Genomic DNA, 6,698 nt, shown 5'->3' on the forward strand with positions numbered 1-6,698 from the left:
TCAGATAAACTATTTATTTATTTTTTCAAAAATTAAAGTTCATATATACTTTACATTTTTTAAAATATAAAATAAAAATAATATATAACATATAAATTTGAATAATGTATGCCAAAAAACATAAACTTAACATAAAAATTGGTTTAGCTTAAATATTTGGTTAGGAAATCAATAGATATTTTAAGTAGTTTAGGTATTTTAAGTATCATTTAGCTATTTTAATATTTTTTATAACTATTTGTATATTTTTAGAGTATTTTGGACAACTTAAAAACATCTTATATATTTTGTATATTCTCTTAGATATTAAATTTAAAAATAATTAATAAATTTAAGTATATAAATATGGTTCAGATATATTCGGATACCCGAAATATTTCGGTTCGGATCAGGTTTGGTTTCGGTTCTCTAGATACCAATATTTTGAACCCATTCGGATATCTAACCAATTTTGGTTAAAGTTCAGTATTATTTTTTGGATCGGGTTTGGTTTGATTTTTTGGATTTGAATTTTTTGCCCAACACTATATTTTTATTGTAAGAAAATTTAAACAAAAATGATTATGGTTCATATTGATTTTGGGTATGCAACAATTTTTAAACCAAAACATATTTTACTATGTAAGTGGCTCATTTAATTAATCATTAAAAACTGTTCTAGGCCAATTTAAAGAAAACAATGAGCTGAACTTAAAACAAGTTACAATTTCAGATTGTCAATCAACAGCTCCATATAGTCTCTGTCGGTGTTGTGACAAATAGAAAGATGTTAGGGTTAGGAAAGAAAATTTGTTGTGCAATCCATGTTCTCGCTAGGTGATTTCAATAGGTTCTAAATAAATCTTCGTTGTATCGATCTCTTGTGAGATTTTCGAACAATATTAATTATTAAAATCTTACACTTGCGAGAGTAATCAATTGTTTCTTAATTAATATATAGGAGATTAGATTAATCACATAAATAAAAATAATACATCTTGTTTATTTATAATATTTTTATGGTAAATAAATCAAAATAATAAATTTATTTATTTTATATGGTATATAATTAAATTTCAATGATATTAACATAAATATATAGTATATTTTATCAACATTTGTATATTTGATGTAAGAAAAAATTTAAACCATTAATCCCAAAATTTTCGATGAGATATTTTTTCGATGCAAATATTAAAACTAATATCTTAAGGTCTCAATACTTTTTCAATGAAAATTTCAAAATTAAAATATTTATGTATTTTAAAGGGTAAATAGTTTAATTAAAGATATTAAAATAGATATATATATATATATATATATATATATATATTATTTAATATGAATATCTATTAAATAAAAATTCATATTAATATGATTTTATGATCATTTTTATCTTGTTATAATAAAAAACATTAAGCCATTAATCACAAAATTTTCAAAGTGAGATTTTTAACTTTTTTTTGTAATTTATAGTCGTTTAAACAAAAAATTCAAAATATAACATATAAGAAAAAAATGTAATTTTTTATTATATGGTTAATGTGATTGTTTAATTTCTTTTAATAATATAAAATTAAACAAAAATGAAGAATGATACAAAAATTGTTATCAAATCTTTAATATTCATAATCATTAATTGTGTCATATATATGTTAATCATATTAGGTCATACCGTAGCTTTTATTTAAGGAAAGAATACACGCTTCTTATATTTTGGGTTGATAAAATGTTCCCTAGCAATTGAATTTTGGACCTACAAATTATTCAATTGATTTTTATGTTGCCATGTAAGCCAAATTAATATCTTAATTAAATGACACATCATTAGATTTTTTTTGTAATTAGTATAAAATATATGTTACAACTTTTTTAATAATTCTCAATTAATATATAGGAGACGGTTCCGATGTCGTTTTCATGGCTAGTCAGCTTATCTAATTCATCTTATTTTTCACTTTCGTTTTAATATTATACCCAACTGACAAAATAATGATATTTAGTGAAATAAAGAAAAGGTTCAATATTGGCATCAAAAAGAAATAAAAAAAGTATAGTATTATCTTTGTGCATGGAGAAATAGAGCAGTTTAGTATATAATTCTGTATAATCTGTGACTTGGACCAATATTTCAATGGTCTAAGATTGGGCTCAAGGTTTTACAATAGGAATATTCTTTGCTAGGCATAAGAGCATGATTAACGGAAGTTCTTAGGACAAGGTTCTTAGCGGAATATAAGAACCTGTCTCTTAACTTTTAACTAAAAAAAATAAGAACCGGCTCTTAAATAAGAGATGTAAGAACCGGTTCTTAACTTTTTTAGTTAAAAGTTAAGAGACGGGTTCTTATATTCCGATAAGAACCCTAGCTTAAGAACTCCCCATTAATCATGGTCTGTTTTTTTTTTATCAAACAAACTTGCATTACTAAATAGAAGTTCACCCTCCACGAATGGAGGTGGTTACATAACTAGCAAGGGCTGATTTTGCCACCAAATCAGCCTCCACATTAAGGTTTCTCGAAATGAAATTAAAGGAGATTACATCAAAAAAAGATAAAGTGATAGATATCAAACATGATACCGAACAATTCAGTTTGGGTCCCCCCCTTCTTCAGGAGATTGATCAGGGAGAGGGAATCAGAACGAACTATCAGGGATCGAACGTTTGAATAAACAGCAAGGGCGACCGCCCGATGAATAGCGATGGCTTCCGCCATTAACGCTGAAGAGACATGGCTGCGAGCTTCCGAAACCTCGGGAAGGTTTCGAGCGTTATAGCCTGAAAAGACTCCTCCAATGCCACAAGCTCCCGACACTGGATTCCAAGCTGCATCAACATTGCAGACCAGACTGTCCGTCGGGATTGCTGGAGGAGGATCAGTAGCGCGAGGTGGGAGGCGGTGAGAAGAGGAGCTCGAGGATGATGCTTGCGCGTCACTCCATTCTTTTGCATCCTGTATACTCTCTATCTCCTTAGCTGGGAAGGTTCTGTTGTCAAAGATGCTCTTGTTTCGTGCTTTCCATAAATTCCAAACAATCCATGGCCATAACGGATCGCTTAGCCCAGTTGGTGGAAGGGGAGTGTACGACTTCACGAGTTTAATAAACTCAGCCATTGAAGGTGTAGAAGCTATAGGTCTGCAGACAATCGGACTGAGGCTCCGCACTTCCTCTGCTAGTGGGCATGTGAGAAATACGTGTAAGTCATCTTCGGGAGCTCCACACTTGCAATTAAAGCTCGGGAATCCTCTTCTCTCCAGATTAGAGCTCACGGGTATGACTTTCCTAACAACTCTCCATAAGAAGTCCTTCAGCTTGGGACTCGTTTTAATATTCCAAATGTCACTTAGCCAATTGACGGGATAAGTGATCTCTTCCTGTGGCCTGCATGATGTCATACCGACTCCATACCCAGTCTTTGTGGAATATTCTCCTGATTTTTCTTTCAGCCAGATCATAGTATCCGGAGATTGAGTAGAACTGGTTTTTATGTGCAAAATAAGATCCTCATACTGAGGTAGCGTGCCTCTGATTTTCTCTATACTCCTTCTGTTAGTGAGCGGGCACATGAGGTCTTTAACCTTCAAAGATTGCTCGGTTTGGGTAGGAGGTCCCATCGGTTGGAGGGGGGACTCAAAGGAGATCCATGGATCACCCCACACTCTGATTGACTCTCCATCACCAACTACCCAACTCAGCCCTTTCCTAAGTATTTCCCTTCCGGCAAGGATACTTCTCCATCCATGAGACGGTGCAGCTGGTATTAAACATTCCATAAATGACTAGTCCCGACAGTACTTACCCAATAGTACTTGAGCCAGCAGTGACCAAGGATGTTTTATTAATCTCCATCCGATTTTTGCAAGCAAGGCGTCATTAAAGGTTTCAATATCTCTAAATCCAAGACCTCCAGCATACTTCGGTTGTGTCATTGTTTCCCAAGAGACCCAACACATCTTTCTCTTTTCCGGAATAGAATCCCACCAGAAGCGTGTGAGAAGTGACTGAATTTGCTTGCATAATGAAACCGGCAGTTTGAAACAGGACATCGCATAGCAAGGCATAGCTGCTAAGACCGCTTTGAGCATCACCTGTTTACCAGCTCCGGAAAGAAACCTTGCGGTCCAGCTCTGCGCTTTCTGCCTAATCCGGTCGAGAATGGAGGCAAAGATGTCTCTTTTTCAACGTCCAAACTGCTCTGGTAGCCCAAGATATTTACCAATACCTCCCTCCAAAACAATCCCCATTGTTTCTTTGACTCGATCCCTCACAGTTACCGGTGTTTTAGCCGAGAAAGTAATGGCTGACTTTTGCGGGTTGATTTTCTGTCCTGATACCGCTTCATAGATCGATAATATCTTCATCAAGGCTGAAACACAAGATGTTTTTGACTGGCAAAAAAACATCGTGTCATCAGCAAAAAGGAGGTGGTTAATTGCTGGACATCCTCGAGCAACTCTCACCCCCGGTATCGACCCATCCTCTTGACCCTTAGCACACAAAGCAGAGAGAACTTCCGTGCATAATATAAAAATATACGGTGAGAGCGGGTCACCTTGTCGCAGCCCGCGAGATGGCTTGACTGATCCCTGAGGTGCTCCATTTATTAAAAAGGAGTATGAGACAGACTCGATACAGATCATGATCCAAGATATCCATATTGCATCAAACCCTAGCATTTCCAATACTTCCTTCACAAAGCTCCACTCAATCCTATCATAAGCTTTTCTCATGTCCGTTTTCACAGCCACCGAGCATCGCTTCTTAGCTTCAGACGTTCGCAAATAGTGGAGAGTTTCATGAGTAATGAGAACGTTATCTTGGATTGCTCTTCCCGCTACAAAAGCTGATTGCGTGTTCGAGATTAGGACGGGTAGCAGTGGTTTTAGTCTGAGGATATTTGCAATAATCTTGTAATGGGTGTTGCATAAAGCTATAGGTCGGTACTCAGCAACCGTCCGAGCTCCTGTCACCTTCGGTATAAGCCTAATGTGGGTCTCATTTTGCTGCGGATTCAGGTGACTCGAGATGAAGAAGTTCCTTACGTCTCTTATCACATCAGGTCCCACAATATGCCAATAAGATTGGTAGAAGGTAGCTGAAAACCCATCTGGTCCCGGGGCCTTATTCCCGTTAATAGATTTCACAGCATCATGAATTTCCGAATCACTCGGTATGACAGTCAACGCGGCATTCATCTCAGGAGTAACTTTCCGCGAAAGGAGTCCTTGAATTTGTGTAAAGGAGTTGTTGCCATTTGATGTAAAAATGCGAGTGAAGTAGTCAGAGATCACTCGAGCAATATCTGTTTCTTCATAGTATCAAGTAGAGAAGAGTTCCATGATGCTTCAACTAGGCGAGTGACTTCTTCCTGTTCCGTTAGAGCTCTATTGAACCGGAACATGCCTTTCTTCTTTGTTCTTTCGGAGTTGAAGTAAGACATTAAGGGCCTGTGATCAGACCCCTCAAAGCGTAAGTATCGGCATCTACCCATGGGAAAGGCTTCAGACCATGCACAATTCCCCATGGAGCGATCCAGTCTCGAGCGGATGAAATGAGTGTGACGGCTTCCACGCTAAGAGAGCTGCTCTCCTGTATGTTTGAGATCCCATAGACCGTTTGTTGCCACAAATGATCTGAAGGCGGTGAAGGACCCTTCAGGTTGAGTTGGTCATCCGTTCTTTTCCGTGTTGTTAAGGATGTCATTGAAATCCTCGGTGATAAGCCAAGGGTCCTGCCTTCCCTGTCCTATCCCGTCTAGCTTGCTCCAGAAAGATGCCTTGTTTTCATGAGCAGGGTCCATATATGAATGAGACAAAGGAAGTGACTCCTTTATACACAATTCTTGTGTCGATAACGTTGGGAGAAGATTCAAGAACCGCGATATCAGTGTCATCATTCCATAATAGAGCAAGACCGCCACTAAGGCCTATTGGTGGAACTGAAAAGTAGTGGGAGAAACGGAGACTTTGAAGTTTTTTATTAATGAACTCATCATAATTTTTTGTCTCCATGAAAAACATAACATTAGGAGCCATATTCTTATGGATCTCCTTTATACGCCGGATTGTCTGGACGCTCCCAAGTCCCTGACAATTCCAGCTTAGAATAGCTAAGGAAGAGAGCTTTGATGGGGCCGAAAATCCACCCCACCTCTAGTAATTCCCGGTATAAACACCGTAGTTGGTTGTCCATTCTTCTTCCTCAGTCTACTGGACACTGCATTGCTAGTTCCTGCCTTATTACAAGGTAGAGTGGGATCTTTATCGACCACCAGCCGCCTTTTGGTTACTGTAGTTGAGCGTGCTTCAGTTGGTTTTCTTGTGCTTTGTATCAAGCGCGGGCTTCTAACAACCCTCCTTGGAGTCTTAGATACCTTTCTCTTGCCCGCTGCCTTGCTCTGGGGGGCAATTGGGATTACTCCTCTTCGCGTAGGTGGGGCCGTGATACTTGATCCCAGACGAAGAGTAGCAGGCAACCTTTCCTCAGAGAGCGGTTCCATGTTACCTTGATCAGTGGTTGCCTCAGTTGCTCTGTTATCATTGTGTTGTAAGCGACCAGATTCAAAACTCGGAGTTCTCCTCGCTGGTTGCTCTGTTGTGGCAGGTGGTTCTGATATGCGAGCCAAAGCAGATCTTTGCTCTTTGGAACCTGAAGTAGTACCAGCTGATGTGGGGCCTAAGCGTTCTCTCAAGGTACGCGTAGGTGTGATCTCAC

This window comes from Brassica napus, chromosome C6 (assembly GCF_020379485.1).
Source record: "Brassica napus cultivar Da-Ae chromosome C6, Da-Ae, whole genome shotgun sequence".
Classification (NCBI taxonomy): Eukaryota; Viridiplantae; Streptophyta; class Magnoliopsida; order Brassicales; family Brassicaceae; genus Brassica; species Brassica napus.